Source organism: Cnephaeus nilssonii (assembly GCF_951640355.1).
Source record: "Cnephaeus nilssonii genome assembly, chromosome: 3".
NCBI classification, from domain to species: Eukaryota; Metazoa; Chordata; class Mammalia; order Chiroptera; family Vespertilionidae; genus Cnephaeus; species Cnephaeus nilssonii.
The window spans coordinates 19,785,023-19,810,490 of NC_137074.1; positions in this window are offsets into that span (position 1 = coordinate 19,785,023).

Sequence of the window (25,468 nt, forward strand, 5' to 3'; positions counted from 1 at the left end):
AGAACTCTCAGGATGGCAAAATATCTGGGAAGGCTAGACAATCAAGGATGGGGGAGAATGAAAGCAATTTGGTTTGAAAGAGATTAGAATATGGCATCCACCCCAAAAGTATATTTCATAGCTACCCAATCTAGTAATATACAACACCCCCCTCCCCACCTCCATCATCACTGGTTTCCTGTTAATAAACACACTAGCAATATTTTAGTAAGGATGACTTGGAGTGGTGAACACACAATACAACATACAGAGGATGTATTATAGAATTGTACACCATAAACCCATATAGTTTTATTAATCAATATAACCTCAATAAATTCAATTAAAAATGATAGTTTAGTACTCAAAAGTATGAAGGAAATAATCTCAGAATAAAAGCCAGTATTTTAAATTGAAAAAAGAATACTCAATGTTATACCTAGCAATATAAATAAAGTATATATTTTTCTTTTTTTCTATTTTATAAACAACATTATTGTCATAACATTTCAGTAGTAGATGTCTTTTGTTTTCTAACTGAATTTTTGACTCTATTTATTTCCAACCTGCATTTTCCTTATTTATGCTTTTTGTCATATATATTATCCCACTATAAGTTTTCTGTTTTTTGAGAAAGATAATATATGGATACATTATTAAAGTAAGTATTACCAGTAGAGAAGTGTTGATGGTGACATTTCATTTGAAATTTTTGTCTGAAACAATTTGGGCAGAAGTACACAAATTAAACATTCCAAATAGAGAAATGTTAGAGCTGACATTCCATCTGGGATAAGAGCCACTTGAGTGGCTTAGGGATTGGTTATTTTTCTGATGTAGCAGTAGTATTAGTGCATTCTCACCTCCCCTCCCTCTTTCCCTTTGAAAATATACGTTGTTTTAAAATCTCAAATGCAAAATAGGATATCATGGCTCATATGTTTTTGTTTGGTTTGGTTATGACAAAATGATGTACCTGTTGGGTTGTACTCACTCAACTATCAACTTTTCAGGAGGAAATAAAGCAAAACCTCACCATATTTACTGAAATGTAAAAGTAGATATTGTTGATTGAAAAAGGCAGGTTTCCAAACAGTGTGTACTGTATGACATTGTTGTGTTAAGAAAGAGTAATATGCAAATTGACCATCACTCCAACACACAAGATGGCTGCCCCTATTGGTTAAAGATGGCTGCCCCCATGTGGACACAATATGGCCACCACAAGATGGCCAGCAGGGAAGAGCAGTTAGGAGGGACCAGGCCTGCAAGGGAGGAAAGTTGGGGGCGACTGTGTCTGCAGGGAAGGGCAGTTGGGGGGGACCCAGGCCTGCAGGGGAGAGCAGTTGGGGGGGACCAGGCCTGCAGGGGAGGGCAGTTTGGGACAAACAGGCTGGCAGGGGAGCAGTTAGGTATCAATCAGGCTGGCAGGGGAGTGGTTAGGGGGTGATCAGGCTGGCAGGCAGAAGCGGTTAGGGGCAATCAGGAAGGCAGGCAGGCGAGCAGTTAGGATCCAGCAGTCCTGAATTGTGAGAGGGGTCCCAGATTGGAGAGGGTGCAGGCTGGGCTGAGGGACACCCCCCATGCATGAATTTCATGCACCAGGCCTCTAGTATCTTTATAAATATGTATTTCCTAGAATACGATCTAAAAGGACCTGCACTAAGGTATTTGCACTGGAGATCTCTGAGCAGTAAGAGTGTTTTGTCATTTATTTTTCAAAAATGTTATTATAGCACAATTGATCATTATATGAACTCAGAGGTTGTCAGGAGTAAACTCCTCACTACTCCTACATAGGTTATATCATGCTTGTAATCATTAATATACTGGGCCTCCTACTTAAATTTTATTACAGAAATTCATTTCACTAAAAAAGTTTATAAAACCATTCAACCAGTCAGTCAAGAAATGTGTCAGAACAGAGCTTGTTTCAGGGATATAGTAGAAGATAAAATACATATAGGCACTCACAGGTGAGTGGAACAAAAAACTAGAAATATATTAAATGAAGGATTGCACTAACAACAGTGTGAAATGATTTTACTTATATACCTATCTGTTAGTTGTTTCTATACTTTCCACAATAGATCATAAGACCTCAGTGGGCAGGTTTACCTTGTTCTTACCCAGGCCCAGAGTAATGTCTGACATGTGGCAGGTAATCTGTAAATGAGTTGAATAACTAAATTGATCAAATGCATACAAAATTAGAACTATGAAGTACACAAGTGGGGTGATGACATAGAGACAAATAGGAGATCAACTTTAGCTTGGGTGGTTAGGTTAAGGCCTTACTGAAGAGCTTATATTTTAGCCAAAATCTGATGGAAGGCTTGAAAGTAAACCAGTTAATTCAAAGAATATTGATGTTGTTCTTTATTTTTTGCTCTTTTGTTTTGGAAAGTAAGATTTGAGTACTGTGTAGTCTAGGTAGACACAACTCAGGAAAATGTCTTCTTTCTATCCCCTCAAATATTTCTTCAGAAAGCATATTAATAATTCTTTAAAAGAAAAAGTGGAATAGGATCTCTATTCTTTGAAGTAATTCCTATATACAAAAGAGACATACTTTGAGTCCTTTTTCCTTCCTGCTTTTGAAATAATTTCAGGAAGAAAACTTATTTATTCATGAGCTTTTGAATTGCTCAAGACTACAGCTAATGTTTTGTTTGCTCTGTTAGAAAATTTAAATGAATCATAGACAGTTATATTTCACTTTCTTTAGAAATGTTTTATTAATAACAGGTAAGTTATTATTAAAAAATTAGTTAGCAGATTCAACATTTTAAAAGTGTTCTCTCTCTGTGTGTGTGTGTGTGTGTGTGTGTGTCAGGGGGAGGAAAGGAGGAAAAGGAGAAATGACACTAACCCTAATCAGAGCAGTCAAAAGATGAGATCCTGTGCTGGTCTAGCTTTGTCTTCTTCATTTCATCCCATGTTATTCTAAGTCCCCTGAAGGCAGGTAACATAAATGAGTGAAGCAGCCTGTGCCTCCGTATACTGTTATGCAGTCTATCCGTTGAGCAACTCTGGGGAGCTCCATTCAATTCACATTTGTAAACTTTGTAGATGAGTAAATATCTATTAAGATAATATTCTGGAGGATGGTAGTGTATTATATTTTTCAAGTGCAGCCCTTTCTAATTTGCAAAAAGGAATCATTTGGACTAGTTATAGAGCAGAGACTATGGATAATGGAGAGGGGCATATTATTTCTATGGAATCATCTGCTACTCAGTGACAATCAATTGTCTTAGGGCAAAAAATATTATTCTGTGATCGAAGTACATGGATTTCCGCCCCCCATCTTCAGTTTTATTTAAAATATATGTTTTCATTTGTTTTTTACTGAGAAGAGACAGTGTCTCTTCAAGAGAACCATGACCTTTAAACATATAACAGAAAGACTGTTTTCTCAATAAAGTTTGCATAATTTAATATTCAGAGAAGAATTCAAGAGAGAACCCCTAAGTCTTCAAATCTTCTTAGTGTACTTTTGAGAACCTAAGGATGTAGCATTAGGAAGTATATCCCAATCAAAATAGCAAGAGGAGATTTTTATTTATTAACCTTCATAGAATCTTGTAAATTGCTTAAGCTCTTCTCTGTTTCTTTTATTTGTTCAGATTTGTTTCATTCTTTTAAAATGCCAGTTTGAATCTCTTCTCTTTAATGAAGTTTCCCCTAACTTCTCTAGGTCTCAGAAATACCTACAATGTATACCAAATATTCTTTTTAATTCCATTTACTCTTGTTGTTTTATGACTTTTAATTTTGTAACCTAGATTAGATCATACGTTTCCTGTGGTGAGAAATCATAATATATAGTCATATATTGTTACACATTGCTTTAAACAGAGATTAGTACATGGTTGTTAATTAGTAAATATTTGCTGCATATTTCTTAACTGTTGATTATGAAAAATGTCAAAATAATGTATGGGATCCAAGAGTCCATCATTAGTTTCAAAAATTATCAACTCATGACCAATTTCATTTCATTTTTATCCCTATATATTCCTTTTCCCTGGATCATTTGGAAACATATGACTAACATGCTATCACTTTATCTAGACAAAAGTTTTAAATAAGCTATATAAATATGTTTGAAAACTGAAGTTATTTAAAGAATTATAATGATAATGTCACATTAAATGGTAGAAATATAAAAAAATAAAATGAAAAAAAGAATAAAATGAAAGTTTTACAGTTTGGAAATACAATAACTGAAATAAAGAGCTTACTAAAGGGCTCAACATTAGATTTCAGCTTGTGAGAGAAAAATTCATGAACTTGAGGATAGATTGATAGAGATTATGCAATGTGAAGAATGGAAAGGAAAATATAGAGCTTCAGGGAAGTGTAAAAATGCCTTTGAGTGCATCAAGATATGTGTAATCCTATATAATAAAAGGCTAATATGCAAATTGTCCCCACAGGCAGGAGTTAGATGTGCGCTGACCACCAGGGGGCGGAGCGGAACATGGCTGGCATTGGCAGCGGCCAGCAATGGAGGTGCTGCCAGCCCCGATGGGCCCTGAGGAGAGCAGGACCATGGCAGGATGGTAGAGCAAGTGAATGGGTGGTGCCAGGCCAAGGTGGGTGCCAAGGAAGGCCCCAGCTGGCGGCGGTGGCAGGCAGCCAGGGGAAGGGAGGCCCTGGCCAGCAGCGGGCAGCCGCTAGGGACCCTACCCATGCATGAATTTCATGCACTGGGACTCTAGTAAAAAATAACTGGCGAGAAGAAAGGGACAGAAAAAAAAGAAATGATAGCTAAAAACTTACTAATTTGATTTAAAACATCAGTCTATAAATCCAAGCGGTTCAACAAATTCCAATTAAGACAAAATAGGATAGACACAAGAGATCCATAACCAAGTACATCTTAGTCAAAATGTTGAAAACCAAAGACAAAGAAAACAATCTTGAAGAAAGCAAGAGAAAAGTGTCTCATTACACACAAGGGAACACTAATAAGATTATCAGCTATTTCTCATCTTAATGATGTGCTGAAGGAAAAAGAATATTATACTAGCAAAGTTATATTTTAAAAATTAAGACAAAATAAGACATTCCCAGATAAACAAAAGCTGAGGGAATTTGTTGATAGAGATTCCTCAGAAGAAAAATGTGGATATAATGTGTATAAAAATAATACCACACACACAGAAAAACAGGAGATAGAGCTATATAGAAGTAAAGTTTATATATCTCATTAGAATTAAGTTTGCATAAATCTAAGATAGGTTTTGATAATTTAGAGTATATATTATGAGTCACAGAGCAATCACAATAAAATAATTTTTAAAATAGGATTTAAAAATCATTAAAGGAAGTAACGCATTGTACTACAAATTATTTCCAAAAGGAAAAGAGGAACAAATAACAGGGGAACAAAAATATAGTGAATAAAAAGCAAAATGGCAAAGTTAAACCCAATTAAATCAGTAATAGCATTAAATGTGAATATATGGGTACACTCAAAAAGCAGAGATGATCAGTTTGAATAAAAAGGCTAATACTTAATTCAATGCTGTCTATAGCAGACACACTTTAGATTCAAAGGTACAAATAGGTTGAAAATAAAATGATGGGAAAAGATATAACATGCAAATGAAAACCATAAAAAAAGCTGAATTAGTTATACTAAAATAAGAGAAAATAGACATTAAAACAAAACTTCTTCCTGATTTCAAATATTCTACAAAACTACAGTCATCGATGCACATAATAATAGATGTGTACATCAACAGAATAGAATAAAGCAGCAATTTTCAACCTTTTTCATATCATGGCACATGTAAACTAATTACTAAAATTCTGCAGCACACCAAAAGAGATACTATATGTTATGCCATTCCAACAACAACAAGAAAAGGTATAATTTTGATCCATTCACACCAGATGGCTATTGTTGTGTTGGCTGTTGTCATTTTTTTCTTTGACAATCTAAGGGAAAAGAGCTCAATGCCCTTGACTAAATAGTCAGGTATTGCATGTTTTTTAAATTTCTTGCAGTTGAAAATTGCTGGAAAAGAGAGTCCATAAATAAGCCCTTAGGTTTACAGTCAATTGATTTTCAATAGAGTACCCAGACTCTTCAATAGGGAAAAAACAATTTTTGCCACAGATATATAAAAGAATGAAGTTGGACCCTTACCTCTTATTATATACAAAAATTAACTCAGAATGGTTTATATACCTAAATGGAAGAACTGAGACTATACATCTCTCAGAAGAAATATGGGAGTAAAACTTTATTACCATGGGTTAAGCCAGTGGTCGGCAAACTCATTAGTCATCAGAGCGACAAACTGCGGCTCGCAAGCTGCATGTGGCTCACGAGCCACAGTTTGCCGACCACTGGATTAGGTCATGGTTTCTTGGATATGACAACAAAGGCAAAGCAACAAAAGAAAGAAAGAAAGAAATTGGATTTTGTCAAAATTAAAAACTTTTATGCTGAAAATGTTATCACCAAGGAAAAGAAAGAATATGTCACAGAATGGGATAAAATATTTTCAAATCATATCAATCTGATAAGGGAATTTTTTCCAAAATATATTTTAAAACTTTTACAAATCAACAATCCTATCTAATAAAAGAGTAATATGCAAATTGACCATCACTCCAACACACAAGATAGCTGCCCCATGTGGACACAAGATGGCCGCCACAAGATGGCCAGCAAGGGAGGGCAATTGGGAAGGACAAGGCCTGCAGGGGAGGGCAGTTAGGGGTGACCAGGACTGCAGAGGAGGGCAGTTAGGGGTAATCAGGCTGGCAGGGAAGGCAGTTAGGCATCAATCAGCTGGCAGGGGAGTGGTTAGGGGTGATCAGGCTGGCAGGCAGAAGTGGTTAGGGGCAATCAGGAAGGCAGGCAGGCAAGCAATTGGGAGCCAGCAGTCCTGGATTGTGATAGGGATGTCCGACTGCCCGTTTAGGCCCAATCCTACCGGGATTGGGCCTAAACGGGCAGTCGGATATCCCTCAAGGGGTCCCAGATTGGAGAGTGTGCAGGCTGGGCTGAGGGACACACACCCCCATGCATGAATTTTGTGCACCAGGCCTCTAGTAGAAATATAAATAACCCCGTTTGAAAATGGGCAAAGGATCTGAATAGATATTTCTTTAAAAGATATACTAAGACCAATAGTGCATGAAAATATACTCAACGTCATTAGTTATTAGGGAAAAGCAAATCTAAACCCTGACATACCATTTCACATTCACTGGGATATCTATAACAAAAAAGACTGACAGTAGCAAGTGTTGGTGAGGATGTAGAAAAACTGGAAGCCTCATTCATTGCTGTTAGGAATGCAAAATATTTCAGCCACTTTGAAAAGAGTTTGGTAGTTCCTCAGAATGCTAAATATAGTTACACATGAACAAGCAGTTCTATCCTAAATGTATATCCAAGAGAAATACAAAGATACATATTCACAAAACTTTGTGCATGAATTTCACAGAAGTTCTCTTTATAATAGCCAAAATTAAAACAATTCCCATGTCCACAAGTGACGAATGGATAAATAAATACGATGGATCCATAAAATATAATATTACTCAGCAATGAAAAATATTAAATGATACATGCTACAATATGGATGAACCTTGAAAACATGCTAACTGATGCTAACTGAAAAAAGCAAGTCACAAAGGACCATTTATTGGATAATTTTACTTTATATAAAATGTCTACAAGTGGTAAATCTGTAGGCACTGAAAAAGTAAATTAGTGGTAAAAAAAGATTCTTGAAATTGGAAGTAAAACCAAAAAATAAGTAAATTAGTGGTAGTATAATGTACAGGGGCTGGGGGTGAGCCAGGGTGTAATGACAAGTGATAACGGGCACAGGATTTCCTTTTGGAGTGATAACATGTTCTAAAAGTAGAAGGTAGGAATGGTTGTTCAACTATGTGAATATACCATAAATTATTAAATTATAAACTTCAAATGGATGAATTACATGGTATGTGAATTATATCTTTATAAACTATTAATGAATTCCATATGATAGATACATATGCAATTAGGTTTATTTTTTACTTTGTGTCCCTTTTCATATGTCTAGTTAATCGCAAGTTCCACGCTTTTAACTGCAGAAATTGTATATGTTTCTGAGTCTGGAATGGCTAGTGGCTGGCATTGCACTTGTTCTTTAGAGACTTCCAGCTATTCTTGCCTGATTACTTTTCCATTTGAATTTTATAATCAACTTGTCTTACTCCAGAAAAACCCACTAATGTTGTTTTTATTGTCATTGTGTTAAATTTGTGGCTTATTATGGGGAGTAAAAAAGCAAGTCTATAAACTTTTTAATTTTAGGTGGTTAGTATGTAATGAGGAGCATGCTGTAGCACAATGGAAAAGAGGATGAATTTTTGAGAAATCCTCCTCTTCAGGACTAAAATAAAGAATAACAGAACAATGTGTGTATCTGATTTGTTAAAGCGACAGGTGTCTTGCCTCAGTGGGGGACAGGGTAGACCTGGCTCCGTGAGGACATACATGTGGGCCTGAGTGCAGCTTCAGAGTCCACATGCCCTACAGAGCTCATTGAACAGGCAAATATTTTTTATCTTCATTGTTGAAAGTATTACAGATGTCCCCTTTTTCCCCATTGACCCCTTCTAGCCTGCCAGGCAAATATTTTCTGAGGAGGCCAGAGGTGGCCCACATTTGATACTGAACACTGGAAGCTAAAAAGGGTCCCAGGAGGTGGCAGCTGGGGTACCATGGACTGTGGATTGGAGGTCAGTCAGAGGCGGGGGAGGAGAGAGTTTAAGACAGAAATGAGTAGCTCTTCCCATTAATTTTGCACCACTGAATACACTCACAGCTGAGAATCAGGCCCACAAAAAATTCTCTATGACTGAGTTTCCAACGTAATGAAAAGTTTGACAACATACTTACAAGTGTGACTAGGTTAATTTTCTACCTTCAGGTGGATATGGGGACTCAAAATAGAAACCACGCCCATACACGGAGGAAGAAAATTAAACAGCCACACACAGTGAATATATGGTGTGCTTACGACAATGTGTCCAGTTGCAGTTATTCTGATAGATCTCTTGTTCCAGTGAGAGGTGGCAGAAGGTAGGATTTTTATTTTCAGCAAATGAGTTCTTAGTGCTGATGGGATTGGAAGGATGGTGAGTGTTAAGTCTTTTTATTAGATCTCAAAATGCTAGAATAACAAGAAACTATAGTAATACAATGATTTTAAAAGAGATTTTGTAATTGGCTTTTCATGATGCTGTCATATATTTTATTTTTTAAAGAGAATGACATTCTTTTAAAAAATTATTTATTTTTTTAATTGATTTTAGAGAGAAAAGAAGGGAGAGGGTAAGAGTGAAACAATGATGTGAGAGAGAAACATTGACTGGTTGCTTCCTGTTCGCACCCCAACTGGGGATCGAACTCACAACCCGGGGTTATGCCCTCACTGGGAATTGAACCCACAACACTTTGGTTCACAGGGACAGTGCTCCAATCAACTCAGCCACACCAGCCATAACTGCTTCATATATTTTAAGGCGCATGTATTATTCAACAGAGATTTTTACTTCACAATTATCTTACCTCAATTTTTCAGTTTCCTTAATAAGGAGCTTATAAAAAATGCTAGCATTGTTATATACATAAAATAATAATAAAACATTAATTATTGTTACTGTCGCAATTATTAATATTCTCTTGACTTTCCATTTCAAGAGAGCAAAGAGCATGAAGTTACTAGAATTCATATTCTTTCTCTGGAAATAACTTTTAATGAGAAAGCATAAGGAGAATTTAACAAAATAAAACAATAACTAAAAACAATAACATTTTCCCAAGTGATTTGTAGAGCTGAAGTTTCATTTTTATTTTTTGTAATATATTTTATTGATTTTTTTACAGAGAGGAAGGGAGAAGGATAGAGTTAGAAACATTGATGGGAGAGTAACATCAATCAGTTGCCTCCTGCAACCTCCTACTGGGGATGTGCCTGCAACCAAGGTACATGCCCTTGACCGGAATCAAACCTGGGACCTTTCAGTTCACAGGCCGACACTCTATCCACTGAGCCAAACCAGTTAGGGCCGGAAGTTTCATTTTAAATGCTGTTTTCACAGACTACTTAAAAGTAGTTGGTTTTATTTAGCTTTTATTTTTTTCTTAAACAAAATTATGCAAATATTTTACGTTATTCTTATTTTTAATTTATTTTTACCAAATTTACTGGTGTGATATTGGTTAATAAGATTAAATAGGTGTTACCTATAGATTTCTATGATACATCATCTGTATATTGCATTGTGTGCCCACCACCCAGAGTCAAATCATCTCCCATCACCATATATTTGTCCCCCTTTACTCTTTACTATCCCTTCCCTCTGGTAACCACCAAAATGTTGTCTGTGTCTATGAGTTTTTGTTTGTTTTTCTTGTTTGCTCACTTGTTACTTTCAGTTATTTTAACTCATATCTTCACAAAAGAACACCTTCTTAGGGTTCTTTTCCTTAAGGAGAATACTCATATGATTCCAGAATGCCTAAAGAGTTCAGCTCCCTCATTATTATTGGTCTATAAATTATTAACTAAAAGACTTTCTTGCAGAGAACATCACACAGCAACTTCCCTGGAAGAGGACAATTGCCAGAAAACACATCTGTACCTGCAATGTGGATTCAGCCTGTCATTCAAAAATTACAGTCATTTGAGACTGTAATTTACTTAACTAGATAAGATTTTTATTTTTTTACTTTAACTCACAGAAAGACTATTATATTAATGGACAGCATCTCATGTCTGCCCTTTGATCATTTCAGTAGTATATGTATTACACTAACTCTTGATCAATCTGCCCGCAAATGAGGCTCTTTTCCATTTTTCAATCATTTAGAGGCATAAATTACACATAATATTCAGTACCGAAGAAGAAGATAAGCCATCTTAGATCCATTTTTAACCGTAAAGGAAGGTTATTTATAAAATGGTGGCTCATGAGGGAGAATAAATGAGTTTTATTAAAATGAAGGAAATTGTATCTTCCAAAAATTCTTCAAGTAAATAATTCTAACAATGAAGGGAGCAATAGAGTCATCCAGGCACATGACCATCCTTGATTAATAATGAATGTGGTTTCAAAACCATCATAGCACTATATTGTATTACAAAGCCAGCACTAATCATTTGGAATAGACGCAGCAAATGTGATTACTCTATAATCAGAATAGATGAGCAAATGATGGCTCATCAGAGGAAAGTGTATAATATAATTCTATAAATTGACCTTATGTAATAAAACATAAAATGCAACCAGACTAGGTTCTGCTCAGTGGTTCAGAAAGAACATTGTCATTCTCTCAAAGAGGTGACCGTGCTGGAGGGGCTGTAAAAAAGGGGCCAGGGGCTGATGGAATGAGGAGGTGAACTCGAACGAATCAGGATAGGCATGAGTTGATATTTTGAACTTGTGTTGGACTGCATTCCTCTTATCTTTGCTCCCCTGAAGAATGCTGCGCCTGCTTTGTAATACCTTGCATCTTTTATCCGTGGTAATCACAGAGGATATATTAAACTGACCTCAGGGTCTGGGTTTGTATTCGTCTTCTCTTCTGTTCACGTGGACACTTCCTATGTAATAGAGAGCACCATCTCATATATTGTGTTCTCCACAGGTTCTTTGTGTGGCAAAAGTATGTTTAGATAGTCAGAGCTGGAATTCTTGACAGCCCTGCATGATCTGTATTACCATGGTGGGTCCATATCTATTGATGTGGGTCAAGTGCAGAGGCAAACGAGGCACCTATCTGGTATGCCTTACACCAAGAGCTCAGTGGTACCTTCCTGTACAAGAAAGAGGACATGTATACTTTAGTCAGTTCATCGTAAGGAACCACATGTTCTATGGAGAAACTCTTGAGAAATGAAAGACCACTGATCTTTAGGAAAATATTGGATTTTCATGTTTTCTTCTTCCAGCTTTTCTCGCAATGGCCCCGTAACTATTATGATGGAGGTTGTTATTATCATGGGATACAATGGAATTAAAAGGGGATCTGTGAAGGCTGTTTCTATGTGAGCAAGGCTAACTACATATTAAGTCTTATAAAAGTTTATTCCTTAGAGTTAGTCTTGAGATAGCATGTGGCCTTATAATGCTTTTGTGTACACAACCGTGAAAGTTATAATAGTTTCTGTCTATACTAATTTTCCCTTCTAATTCCATGGAGGGCTTCGCTAAAAAAGTTCTGAGTTCAAGCTGAGTGCCTTTTTCTTACTTGATTTGAGGCATCCTCATAAGAAGTTGAAATGAATTTGATGAAAAATCAACTTTCTATTTCATTTCTAAAATACGTTTATGGAGAAGCAATAGAAAATAAGAAAATGGCCCAGTCTAAGAGTCATTGAATTCTGAGTTTCTCCCTTAAGTCTGTGTTTTTTAACCATTCACGTGGGTGTGTGGGAAGATCCATACATGTCCTCCTCCACACTTCCCTGTCTCGTCAGATGTCTACATCCACTCAGAAAAATGGGAATAAGCCATTCATTGCTCTCTATGCACTTTTCTTTAAACACCATTCCAGATAATAATGACACTGACAAATGCTTTTTGATATTAATGTTTAATAGGTGGTATAATGGATTAGGAGTAAGATCTTTTTTTATTATTCATCTCTTTTGTAAATAAGATTTTTGTGTATCAGTTTTGTGTAAAGAATGGGGGATTAAAACTCTTTTAAGGTAATTGTGTATGTGTGTGGGAAAAATGCCTCATATTTTTAGTGTCAAAATGTTTAAACATTATCTACTTTAATGGTGCAATTTTAAGGGAATTGATGCCACGTATATAAATTAGAATATATTTATTTGGATACTAGAGGCCTGGTGCATGAAATTCATGCACTTGGGGGTCCTTCAGCCCAGCCTGAGACCTCTCGCAGTCCAGGAGCCCTCGGGGGATGTCCAACTGACAGCTTAGGCCCACTCCTGGACATCCTTAGTGATGCCATGGCAGCTGCATTCGCCAGCCATGAGCCTGAGCAGCACTCACCCTGTGGTCCTGCATTGAGCGTCTGCCCCTTGGTGGTCAGTGCGCATCATAGCAACCAGTTGATTTGCATATTAGCCTTTTATTATATAAGATTCATCTTTATGTCTTGTAAAGTTTTAATTTCTCCATACATATAAAGGCCTCTTATAAGCCCCAATGCTCAGAATTTGAATTGAACCTGTATTGAAATTATGTGATCCATATGCTACTTCAAGTACAAAAGACACCAAAAATATTATTCAACACTCGTAGTATTTGGGATAAGAAAAAACATTGTTTCTCTGTCTATAAAATTAAATGTATCCTCCATTGTAGAAAATTTGGAAAGTTGCCCTTACTACTAATTTTCAAATAAAAATTGACTTCATTGATGGTTTTGGTTTTTTAAAAATGTATTTTTACTGGTTTCAGAGAAGAAGGGAGAGGGAGAGAGTGATAGAGATATCAATGATGAGAGAGAATCATTGATCGGCTGCCTCCTGCATGCCCCACACAGAGGATCAAGCCTGCAACCCAGGCATGTGCCTGACTGGGAATTGAACCGTGGACCACCTGGTTCATAGGTTGACACTGAACCACTGAGCCATGCTGGCCGGGCTTGACTTCATTTTTTTTTCTTCTTAAAAAAGAAGAAGCCTGATGTCTATAGATACATAAAGTTTGCCTTAAGGTTCAGACTTACAGTCAGTCTAGCTAAGTATCTTGACTACATCTGACATATTCCATGGAAGTGCAGTCCTGAGTATAGAATGTGGGACCAGGAGCAGTCTGCCTGGGTTTTAATCCAGTGCTCACTGCTAGAGACATGGCCTTGGGAGAGTCACTAACCTCTCTGTGCTTCCATGTCCTCCTCTGTAAAATGGAGATAATAATGTTTGTCTCCAACGTTTAGTGTAAGAATGGATTGAGCTAATATATGTAATCAGTAATGCTTGGCATTTATTTAGCATTCATTAATATCAAGTGTAACTATCACACCCAACAGTCCAGTTTTGTTCTGAACATCTTTTCTTTTGGCCACCAATTTCAATACTTTCACTATGACTGCATATAAACCTTTCTAGACACAGGCCATTTTCCCTCTGTACCCCTGGGGAAAGGAATGAGTGCCTCCGTTTTCCTATGCTCGGGTGTTTGTTGGTGAGGAATTCCAAAATCAAGAATCTCCCCCTTGCTCTTAGTACTCAGTACTTAGTTCACCAGTTGCCAAGCATCCATCCAGCTAACCTAATGTCCTAGTTGTTTCTACATGTCTTCGGATGGAAAGACCCTTACTGCTGGCTTGCAGATTTACCCTTTCTCCTGCCTTGTCTTGTATCATCTCAACTGTGAAAAGTACTATCAACAAATAGCATATATTCCCCAATGGCTGGGTGAATTGATTTTAAGTTTTTTGGAAAATGCAGAAAAGATCTCCATGCACAACGTATGAAAAAGATAATAAGTAGGACCCAGTTATAATCTTAGGGGGCTGGAATTTAGTACTCTTGCCTTTTCTCACAGAATGTGCAGAGATCTTTTAGGGCCACACAGTAAATATCTGGGAAGGTCATAACAGTGAAATACATAATAAATGAGTTTCTTCCTTTCCTTCCTTTAGTGTACAGCTAGATGGGTTTTTTGTTGTTTGCGTGTTTGTTTTGTTTTCCAGTTAATTACATTTCTAGTGTCTATTGAACTTAGAGCTGTCCAGAAATAACATTCTAAAATATCTCTTGAAAATATCCCAGACTTGAGATTGGCTTTATTTCTAAGGTCTTTTCAAATATTCAATCTAAATTTTGGCGATTTTTAAAAATATAAATCAAAAAAATATATATATATATATTGGCTGTAGAAAACACATCTGTGTACATAGATCAGCAACAAACCAAAGGATCCTGGGAGTCTGCAGTATCTCCTGTACTCCATGTGAAAGTCAGATGAAAAAAAGTGTTTTTTTTTCCAAACAATACATGGCATCTGACTATATTAAAACAAATAATGAAGAATTGATATTTAATATGAAGAACATTGGAGAAAATTTGATGATATACTAACTCATCACGACAAGGGCAACCACTGTCCTTCCACCTTGTCCCCTCTTTTTCAAATACTGTGCTTGTATTATTAAAGAGATGATCTTTGTACATCAAGTTAATAAATCCTTTGATCACTTTCCTTTGCTTTCAGTGTCAAGTTGCACCATTGTACATGGTAATTGGTGCACTGGGGAAAGAAATGTCAGGGCTTCCTGCCTTGTCTCCACTCCTTTGTATACTGAGTGCTGCTCTCTGGCACTACCTTTCCCACCACAGAGGTGGGGAGCAGAGGTTCCAGCCCCACTGTGCAGGCTGACCTGAGCTAGCAAGTCCAGGAGAGGGGGTGATAGGGGCTGAGATCTCCCCTCCTTTACATGGATGCCTCCAAAGTCAGAGCCCAGCCCAGCTTTTAAGAGAGTTTGTTTAAATTATGTCTGCTATATCTTTGTTTGTACTACAAAAAGGAAGGGAAGAAGGAAGGGAAGGGGAAGGGAAGGGAAGGGAAGGGAAGGAAAGGGAAGGGAAGGGAAGGGAAGGGAAGGGAAGGGAAGGGAAGGGAAGGGAAGGGAAGGGAAGGGAGGAAGGAAGGAAGGGAGGGAGGGAGGGAGGAAGGGAGGGAGGGAGGGAGGGAGGAAGGAAGATAGGAAGATAGGAAAGAAGGAAGGAAGGAAGGAAGGGAGGGAGGGAGGGAGGGAAGAAGGAAGGATAATTTTACTAAAACTATTGAAAATCTAAGAGGAATTTTTTAGGACAAATAAGCTGAAGCCTATAAGTGATTGCAGCTAATAGATTATCCACTGTAAATATAAAATGTCTGCTGTGCAATATTGTGTGTGTGTGTGTGTGTGTGTGTGTGTGTGTGCGCGCGTGTGCGTGTTTTTAGAAAATCCCCTGAAAAGGAGACTTTCAAAGGGAGAAAATCTAGTAATTAAGGCATTTAACATCATAGAGAAGTGCTTCTTGAAATTCAGGAGAGTATCAGTAACATTTTCTTAGACTTTGTACATAGTTTTGATTACCATGGACATACCAATTCAAGGTTACTTAAAAGGAAACAACATGAAAAGTTGACACAAAGCACTGAAGAATATAAATGACTAGAGTCCCGGTGCATGAATTCATGTATGGGTGGGGTTCCTTGGCCTGGCCAGCGATTGGAGCCGACCAGGGCCAGCCGGCGGAGGGGGAATTAAGGTAGGGACCGTGGGAGATTGGCTGGCCAGGGGACCGCGGGAGGTTGGCCGGCCATGGGAGGTTGGCTGTGGGATGTGTGAGTCCACTGACCACCAGGGGGAAACTCCGGTATTGAGTGTTCAGTCTACCAGTCGTAATGGTCGCTTAGGCTTGTATATAGAATATAGATTCCAGAAGTACTGTGTATATTTAGCATCCTTTAGTGAAGACCTATTATAATCTGTTTGATTTTGTTTTGACCTTCTGCAGAGCAATTGTACATATGTAGGGTATGGTATGGTATGGTATGGTATGGTATGGTATGGTATGGTGTGGTATGGTGTGGTTTGGTATGGGGAAACTTCTACATTGCTATTAAGATTGCTGTCTCAATGGAAGATCATGAAAAGTCCTAACTCTGTGTTTGTAAAAATCCTCCTCAATTTGTTTAAATATGAATGAGAACAAGTTAAAGGGCCAATGCCATCATAACATTAAGTTTTATGTGTGAATTAGTTTATTTTATTCATCTAATTAATACAAATTGAGTGCTGAGCAGGTGCTAAGAACCTTTTAAATATTAAATCTTCAAATATAAATGAGGCATGTTTCAAATCTTCAGAAGCTGGTGTATAAAAGGAAGTTTGAAATGTAACTGATGTGATATGATTAATGGATGCTATAAGGGATCTGTACAAAGAGCTATGGGAACATGAAGGGTGACTTGATTTGGATGAGGAAGGAAGAAGGAAACTGATAGGACACAGTAGGGTTCTCGGAGGAGGTGCCACTTGATCTGGACCTTGAAGAGTTTGTAATAAGAAGAAAAGAGTGATAAAGGGTTCTCAGAGAGAGAAGTTAATTTAAACAAAGTCAGTTACTTTAAACAAAGTTTGAGGAACAGCAGGTATTTTGATGTGCCCAGAATAGGTCACATCAAAAAAGCACCAGAAAAAATAAGTTGGTTAGGGCTACACTAAAAAGTATCTTTTGGGGCCCTGGCTGTTTTGCTCAGTGGTTAAAGCGTTGGCCCTCGAACTGAAGGGTCTCAGGTTTGATGATGTTTCTCTCTTTGTCTCTCTCCCTTTCCCTTCTATTCTCTCTAAAACTCAATGGAAAAATATCTTCGGATAGGGATTAACAAAAAAATGGTTATTTTGGTCTTATAGACAATCAGAAGCGAGTGAATATTTAAGATAGGAAATCAACATTGTAATTGTGAAAGGTAAACAGAATATGTGTGGATTAAAATTGTAAGAAACTGTTTTTAAAGTATTACATAAGTCTCCGTTTTCCTCCATTGACCTCTCCCGGCCATTCCTACTCCCCAGCACCTGCCCTCATCCCCCTACTGACTGTGTCCATGGGTTATGCTTATATGCATGCATATAAGTCCTTTGGTTGATCTCTTACCCTCCTCCCCTGCCATAAAGAATTTAAATTAAAAATAAATAAATAAATAAATAATAAAATTTTAAGAAACTGGAAGTAGGGAAACTAGTCAGGAGTGGTAAGTTCAGCTGAGTAATGGTGAGAGCTGGAGTTAGGCATTGTGAGTGTTAAGAGAAAGAAGGAGAAATGATATAGCTTTCTTGGGGACTAAATACCTGGATATGGCTGTGAAGAAAAGAGGCAGTCATGGATGAATGTGGTTTCCAACACTACGGAGATACAAAGTTTTTCATGAGTAAGTCTTTCATTTTTGTCCTAGAACGTTATATGGATAATTGGAAAACAAATTATTGACTAATGAAATTTTGTTGGGTATGGAAATATTTCAAGCAAAGCAGATGCTACCCAGATTTTCATTTTAACCAAGATTTTATTAGGCCAAAATCTTTTTTAAAAGAATTGTAATAGAAAAGGCTATCCTTGTTTAAAGAGTTCCAACTTTCAGAGTAATTTGGAGGCTGTCTTGAATGGTGATGAAGTTGTTGATATAGGAGACAATCATTTGGATACTCCTGTAGAAGGCTCAAATAAAAAGCAAAATATAGGTCCTTTTTTTTTCAGCCACTATGGAAAACAGTATGGAGTTTCCTAAAAAAGTTAAAAATGGAACTATGATATGACCCAGTGATCCCATTTCTAGGAATATATCCTAAGAATCCTGAAACACCAATCAGAAAGAAAAATGCATCCCTGTGTTCATTGAAGTGCTATTTACAATAGCTAAGATCTGGAAACAGTCCAAGTGCCCAACAGTAGATGAGTGGATAAAAAAGCCGTGATACATTTACACAATGGAATATTATGCAGCAGTAAAAAAGAGGGATCTCTTACCCTTTGAGACAGCACGGAGGGACCTAGAGAGTATTATGCTAAGTGAAATAAGCCATTCAGAGAAAGACAAGTATCACATGATCTCACTTAGATGTAGAATCTAATGAACAAAATAGATCCAGAGGCATGCAACAGACTGATGAATTTCAGAGGGAAGGGTGAGGGACCTGGAAGAGATTAACCAAAGAAATTGCCCTATATAATAAAAGTGTAATATGCAAATTGACCAAACGGCAGAATGACCAGTTGGTGGAGGGTGGGGACAGTGGGGCTGGTGAGCAGGCGGCACCAGGCCAGCCAAGGTGCATGCCAGCAGGCAGAGGGAGGGGGATGACGATGGGAGGGGGACAGGCGGCAGGGACCAATGGAAGCACAATTGGGGTGGGCAGGGCCACACCGACCGACATCGTCCCCTGATTGCCACGCGGTCGCCTTCTGCAGAGGGAGGCTGGGGGTGGCGGGTTGATGGGGGCACCGCCTTCCCCTAATTGGTCTGGTTGCCTCCCACAGAGGGAGGCTGGTGGCAGCAGCAGCAGCGGGGTGATGGGTGTGGCACCATTCCCTGATTGGCCTGCCTGGTCACCTCCCACAGAGGGAGGCCAGACTGCAGGGAGCAGGCCTAAGCTGTCAGTAGGATATCCCCTGAGGGCTCCCGGACTGTGAGAGGGCACAGGCCAGGCTGAGGGAACCCTCCCCCCCGAGTGCACAAATTTTCATGCACCGGGCCTCTAGTCTATATATATAAAAGGCTAATATGCTAAGTGTCTGACCATCCAACCAGTTGCTATGAGGTGCACTGACCACCAGCGGGCAAATGCTCAATGCAAGAGCTGCCAAGCTACAGTAACTTGGCAGCAGTGGTTCTTGGGTGATGCACCCCAAAACCAGAGAGGAGGGAGCCCAGTTCCTTGTGGGGCCACACGATTCCACCTTCAGCGGTGAGTTATGTTGTTGCTGGGGCACTGTCGGCCCTGAATCTGGTTTACTGCACACTTGCATTTTCATTCCACACCCTGCACGACAGCAACTTTGCAGAGTAACCTCTTGCACTCCGGGACCCCTTGGGGGATGTTGGAGAGCCAGTTTCGGCCTGATCCCCACAGGCCAGGCCGAGGGCCCCCACCTGCCGGAGGGACCCTGCTCACTCTGCAGACACCAGGGAGGGACCGTATGTTCAGCCCATCTCACCCAGGCCCGCCCCACCGGCCACCTTCTAATTAATTTCCTTTCAATGTGCATGAATCTGTGCATGGATCACTAGCATGCACATATGCATAACCTATGGACACAGACAATAGTGCAGTGAAGGTCTGGGGAGAAGGCAGGAGTGGGTAGAAGGGGTCAATGGGGGGGGGGGGGAAGAGGGACATATGTAATACTTTCAATAATAAAGATAAATTTAAAAATAAATAAATAAATAAATAAATGGTGAAATATACCACAAGCATCAGAGTTTTATAAGAAGGAATACCATAAGACAGTGAAATGAAGAAACTTGGCTGGTAGTATCCTATCTAATAAAAAGAGTAATATGCAAATTAACCATCACTCTGCTATACCCACAAGCCATGCTCACCAGCCAATCAGGAGCGAGTATGCAAATTAACCCAACCACGGAGCGAGCAGGAGGCTTGGGTTTCCCTGGCACTGGAGGAAGCCAAGCTTTCCTCACACCCTGGCGGGCCCAGGCCTCCACTCAAGGCTACAAAGTTTCAAATATAGAAGATAAATAAATCCCAACAAAAATGGCGGCAGCCACGGAGCTGGAGAGAGCAGGAGGCTTGGGTTGCCCCCAGTGATGGAGGAAGCCAAGCTCCCGCAGCCCTGGCCTGCCTTGGCCTCCACTCAAGGCTACAAAGTTTCAATTATAGAAGATAAATAAATCCCAGATACCAGGATTATAGAAGATAAATAAATCCCAGATACTTCCAATTGGGTCACTGGGGGCGTGGCCGGCCTGCAAACCACCACAGGCCCTTCGCCCAGGCTGCCCCATGCCCCAAGGGAACCCCACCCTGATCCGGGACACCCTTCAGGGCAAATCAGCTGGCCCCCACCCATGAACCAGGCCTCTATCCAATCTAATAAAAGAGTAATATGCAAATTGACCATCACTCCAACACACAAAATGGCTGCCCCAATGTGGTCAAAGATCCTGCCCCCATGTGGACACAAGGTGGCCGCCACAAGATGGCCAGCAGGGGAGGGCAGTTGGGAGGGACCAGGCCTGCAGGGGAGGGCAATTAGGGGTGACCAGGCTGGCAGAGGAGGGAAGTTGGGGCGACTGGGCCTGCAGGGAAGGACAGTTGGGGGGGACCAGGCCCGCAGGGGAGAGCAGTTGGGGGGGGACCAGGCCTGCAGGAGAGGGCAGTTAGGGGTGACCAGGCCAGCAGGGGAGGGCAGTTAGGGGCAAACAGGCTGGCAAGGGAGCAGTTAGGCATCAATCTGGCTGTCAGGGGAGTGGTTAGGGGGTGATCAGGCTGGCAGGCAGAAGCGGTTAGGGGCAATCAGGAAGGCAGGCAGGCAAGAAGTTGGGAGCCAGCAGTCCTATATTGTGAGAGGGATGTCCGACTGCCCTTTTAGGCCCGATCCCAGTAGGATCGGGCCTAAAAGGGCAGTCGGACATCCCTTGAGGGGTCCCAGATTGAAGAGGGTGCAGGCTGGGCTGAGGGACACCCCCGCCCCCCCCACCCCCGGTGCACAAATTTCGTGCCTCTAGTACTATAAATAAAAAATAAAAACTAGAAGGAATGGATGTGGCAAGACCTCGCCATTACACTTTATAGGGCACTAGACATTTGATACTAGAGAGAAGTTTTATGAATGTCATAATATGCAAAACTTTAACTGATAATTAAAACTTTTTTTTCATTATTAAAAATATCATACTCAGAAGGTATCTTCTAAATGTAGTATCAATCAATCCCCAGATGTGCCATTCCCTATTTTCTATGGCTCTAAGTCTCAATTAGTGCATTGTTCTACAAGCTCCATCTCGTCCCAATTTCTGTTTTGAGCCACTCATGGGTGAGGCACTCTTAACCACTCCAGTCTCTCCATCTCAAATTTGGTGAGGTACAGCACTTCTGAACCCAGTGACATGAGAGTCTTTTTTGAAAAATAATTTTTTATTGATTTCAGAGAGGAAAGGAGAGGGAGAGAGGGATAGAAATATTAATGACAAGAGAGAATCATTGATCAGCTGCCTCCTGCATGCCCCCCACTGGGGATTGAGCCCACAACCTGGGCATATATCCTGACCGGGAATCAAACCCTGATCTCCTGGTTCATAGGTTGATGCTCAACCACTGAGCCACGTTCTGACAGTGACATGAGAGTCTTATTGCTGACTGCTCCCAGACTCTCTGCTGATGATGAGATGCACATTCAGGACCAAGTGCCCTAGCAATGATGACTTACTTGTGTTGCTCCTGTAACTGCAGCTCTTCCTGTACCTTAAGTCTCATTTCTCAGATGTGAGCTTCTTACTTGTATCTGTTTCCTGGCCCCATATCTTTATCGTTCTTCCTTCCCTGGAATGCACTTCTCCTTTTCCACAGCCTGGAGTTGTGTCCCTGAACCCAATTTTGGTCGCTGGAACTCTAACTTCCTGTGGATAAACACTTGGGCAATGACTCCTGCCTGAAGATTACCCAACCCTGGCTCTGCCCATCTGCTAGGACTCTTAGCCCCTACTAGGTGCTAGCAACTTTCTTGAACCGTGTTCAATACATTTGTGCTCTCTCTTTATGTGTCTTGCTTCTCCAGGTGCTCTACCATTGTTAAATTTTGCAGTCTTTACCCTTTGCCTGTCCTGATCTAGTTGATAAAGGATTGGATTCAGTCCTGGTTCTGATTCTCTTACCCTTTTTTGCCTTCCTTGGTTTGTAATAAAGAGCCTTCAGGCTTTCTTTATTCTACAGTCAGAATGAAGGTGAAAGAGGCAAAGAGTAGGGGGTGGGGGGGGAGAGAAAGCAGACATGCTGTTTTTAATAAATTGTAAACATATAATCACCCTTCTTATTCCCTAGGAGAGGCTGCAGGCTGGGCTGCAGCTCCTAGGCCTGCAGTGACAGATGCCAGAGGTTCTCCCAAAATCAACCTTATGGCATCGTTCAGGATCCAGAGATAAATATAGGGGCTGAAGAGGGAACTTTTGGGAGCCTGGCCACCACTCTTTTCAGATGGGACAGGAAGCCCTGGTCCCTTACTCGTGGCATGGTGGGGAGTGTGGGCAGCCAGAGTTCCAGGGAAACATATCAGGAAGCCATCTTCTAATAACAATCCTGTTTCTGCTTCAGGGGAAACAGTTCTTTCTACTGTAATTTATTTATGCATCTCTGAATGTTGTTTCAGGCCTAGCGTTGAGAAAGAGCAACATAGAAGTTGGTGGTGAGAATAAATGGAGCCACCTACCCCTCAAATGAAGAGATGATTCGATAACTCAGTATTGATATACTTAGTTGGCAGAAAGATAGTTCACATAGTTTGATATTCTCTTAAATAAGTACTGACGGCTGGGAACTCTGGAGAACATTTTGTATTCTCTCCTCTTCAATTAACAGATAACTTAATGTGACTAATCTGCTAATGGAATGGTCTGGTGGGTTAATCTTTATCTAAATGTGAAAAATTATAATTATCAATAAAGCTGAAGGTTCTATTCATTCTTTTTAAATTACTTTTTAATTATACAATAAAACATGAATATATTACCTCTGTGAAAAACTAAAACATAGATAAGGTTAAAATACCTTTTAATCCTTTCTATCTTATTTACTTTTGAAACTATAAAAATTACTTCTTTCAGTTATTTCTTTGTGTTTCCTCTTCAAACTTATTTTATTATCCATTTGATACATTACAAAAAATGGTCCTCAAGGACTTCTGGAGAATTAAATGTCCTTTCAAGATAATTTCAGGTCTGTCTTAGGTAACCTGCTTTTGTTTGTCATGTGATCCTTCCTGGTAACTTGCTTGCACTGCTACTCTGGGAGTGGGGGATGGGGAATGTCAGAAAGGCAGAGGAAAAGTTGGATATTGTTTTTGGGCTCCTTTCCAGAAGTAAAACAATGTATGGAGATGGTGTCTCTGCTAAGAAAGGTATAGAGAAACATCCTTTAGTTGACAAATGTCTTAACTTGACTACTGAATTAGTTTCCTCAGGCTGCCTTAACAAGGTTGTGTCATAGTTCTGAAAGCTACAAGTCCAAAATCAAGGGCTTGGTGGGCTGTTCTCTCTGAAACTTATAGTGAATCCTTTCTTGCTTCTTCTTAGCTTTTGGTGGTTTGTGGAAAATCTTTGAAGTTCTTTAGCTTGTAGATTCAACCCTTCAATTCTGTTTTCACATGGCATTTTCCTGTGTCTCTTCACTTTGTTGTGCCTCTGTGCATACCCATGTTTGTGCCCAAATTTTCCATTTTAACAAATACCCTAATCTTATGGAGTAGGGCCCATCCTAATGACCTCATCTTTACTTTACTACATCTACAAAGACCCTATATCCAAATAAGGTCATATTTGAGGTACTTGGAGTTAGGACATCAACATATCTTTGGGATGGGGGGGAAGCACATAATTCAACTTGTGAAACAGCCTGCCTGGCATGGCGCAGTGGTTCAGCATTTAACTAAGAACCAGGAGGTCAGGTTTGATCACCCATCAGGGCATATGCCTGGGTTGCAAGCTCGATCTCCAGTATGGGGCATGCAGGAGGCAATTGATCAATTATTCTCTCTCATCATTGATGTTTCTATCTCTCTCTACCTCTCCCTTCCTCTCTGAAATCAATAAAAATATTTTTAAAAAATATATAGATAATTCATTATGTTATACAAAAATAAAGTATTCTTATTTAATAAGAGAAACTGAGGGTAAGCAGGTTTTTAATTAATAACAAAGGATTTTTTTTCAAAGGAAGGAAACAATCATGTTAAGTTTGCATGAAGTTAATTAGAATTTTAATGGGATTCTAATTTCTTGAAAACTATATTCAGCATTAAAAAATTGATACCTCAAAAAACTCAACACATCACAGAAAATGGAAAACCATTTTCTAGTGCCTCTTTTGGAACTCATTACACTACAGAATCATTATGAGGGATTATTATCTCATTACTCAAGTAAGAGTAACTTGTGAAGAGTTCAAATATATTCTTGCTATAATGAATGTCCATCTACTTCTCCTGAAAAACTAAATCAACTTAAATTATGCTATTTCTATTTCAGAAGTTTATTATAAATTATAAAATATGTAATTTAGTCTATAAATTGGTTTCTGACAAAATTATATTTTAGCACAACTAGATAAGATAGATACAATCACATAAGCCTTTGAAGAACAACTACAGATATGAGTGACTGATTCTGTGCATTGTCAGTAAGTCCATTTTATCAACTGGCTATATGATGCAGTACCCTGGTATAATGGCTAGCATCCACATTACATTTAGGTATTAAGTGTCTTATGAAGTAATCCTAACCAATACACAAGCATTTACTGTGAAGTCATCAATTTCATACTTTTTTCACTAAGGTGCTTATCATCATTAGCTACTAACTGATACTCTAGTTCACAAGAACCAGGTTGCAAATATGTTCTCTGTTCACAAACACATGAGATTTTTCCACCCTGCCACACCACGTGCCTAAGTCCAGAATTCCAATTTCTTGCCAAACCTACCCCAGCCTATTCATCATGAACCAAAGCTTGTCATACAGACTCTGAGCTTTCCGTAGGTGAAATCATCCCTACTGGCCAGATCTGGGATTGTGTTCCATGTTCCTTAAGTCCTTAATTAATTTGCTCTCTTAGCCCTTTTGTATTTTCTTCTAGATAGCAGCCCCAGCCCCTTAATTCTCTCATTAGGCACCAAATACTCCCTCTGTATTGAATCAGAGCAATGTAGGGGGTTCTCTCTACTTAAACACCATTTATGTGGGAAAATATAATCTGAGT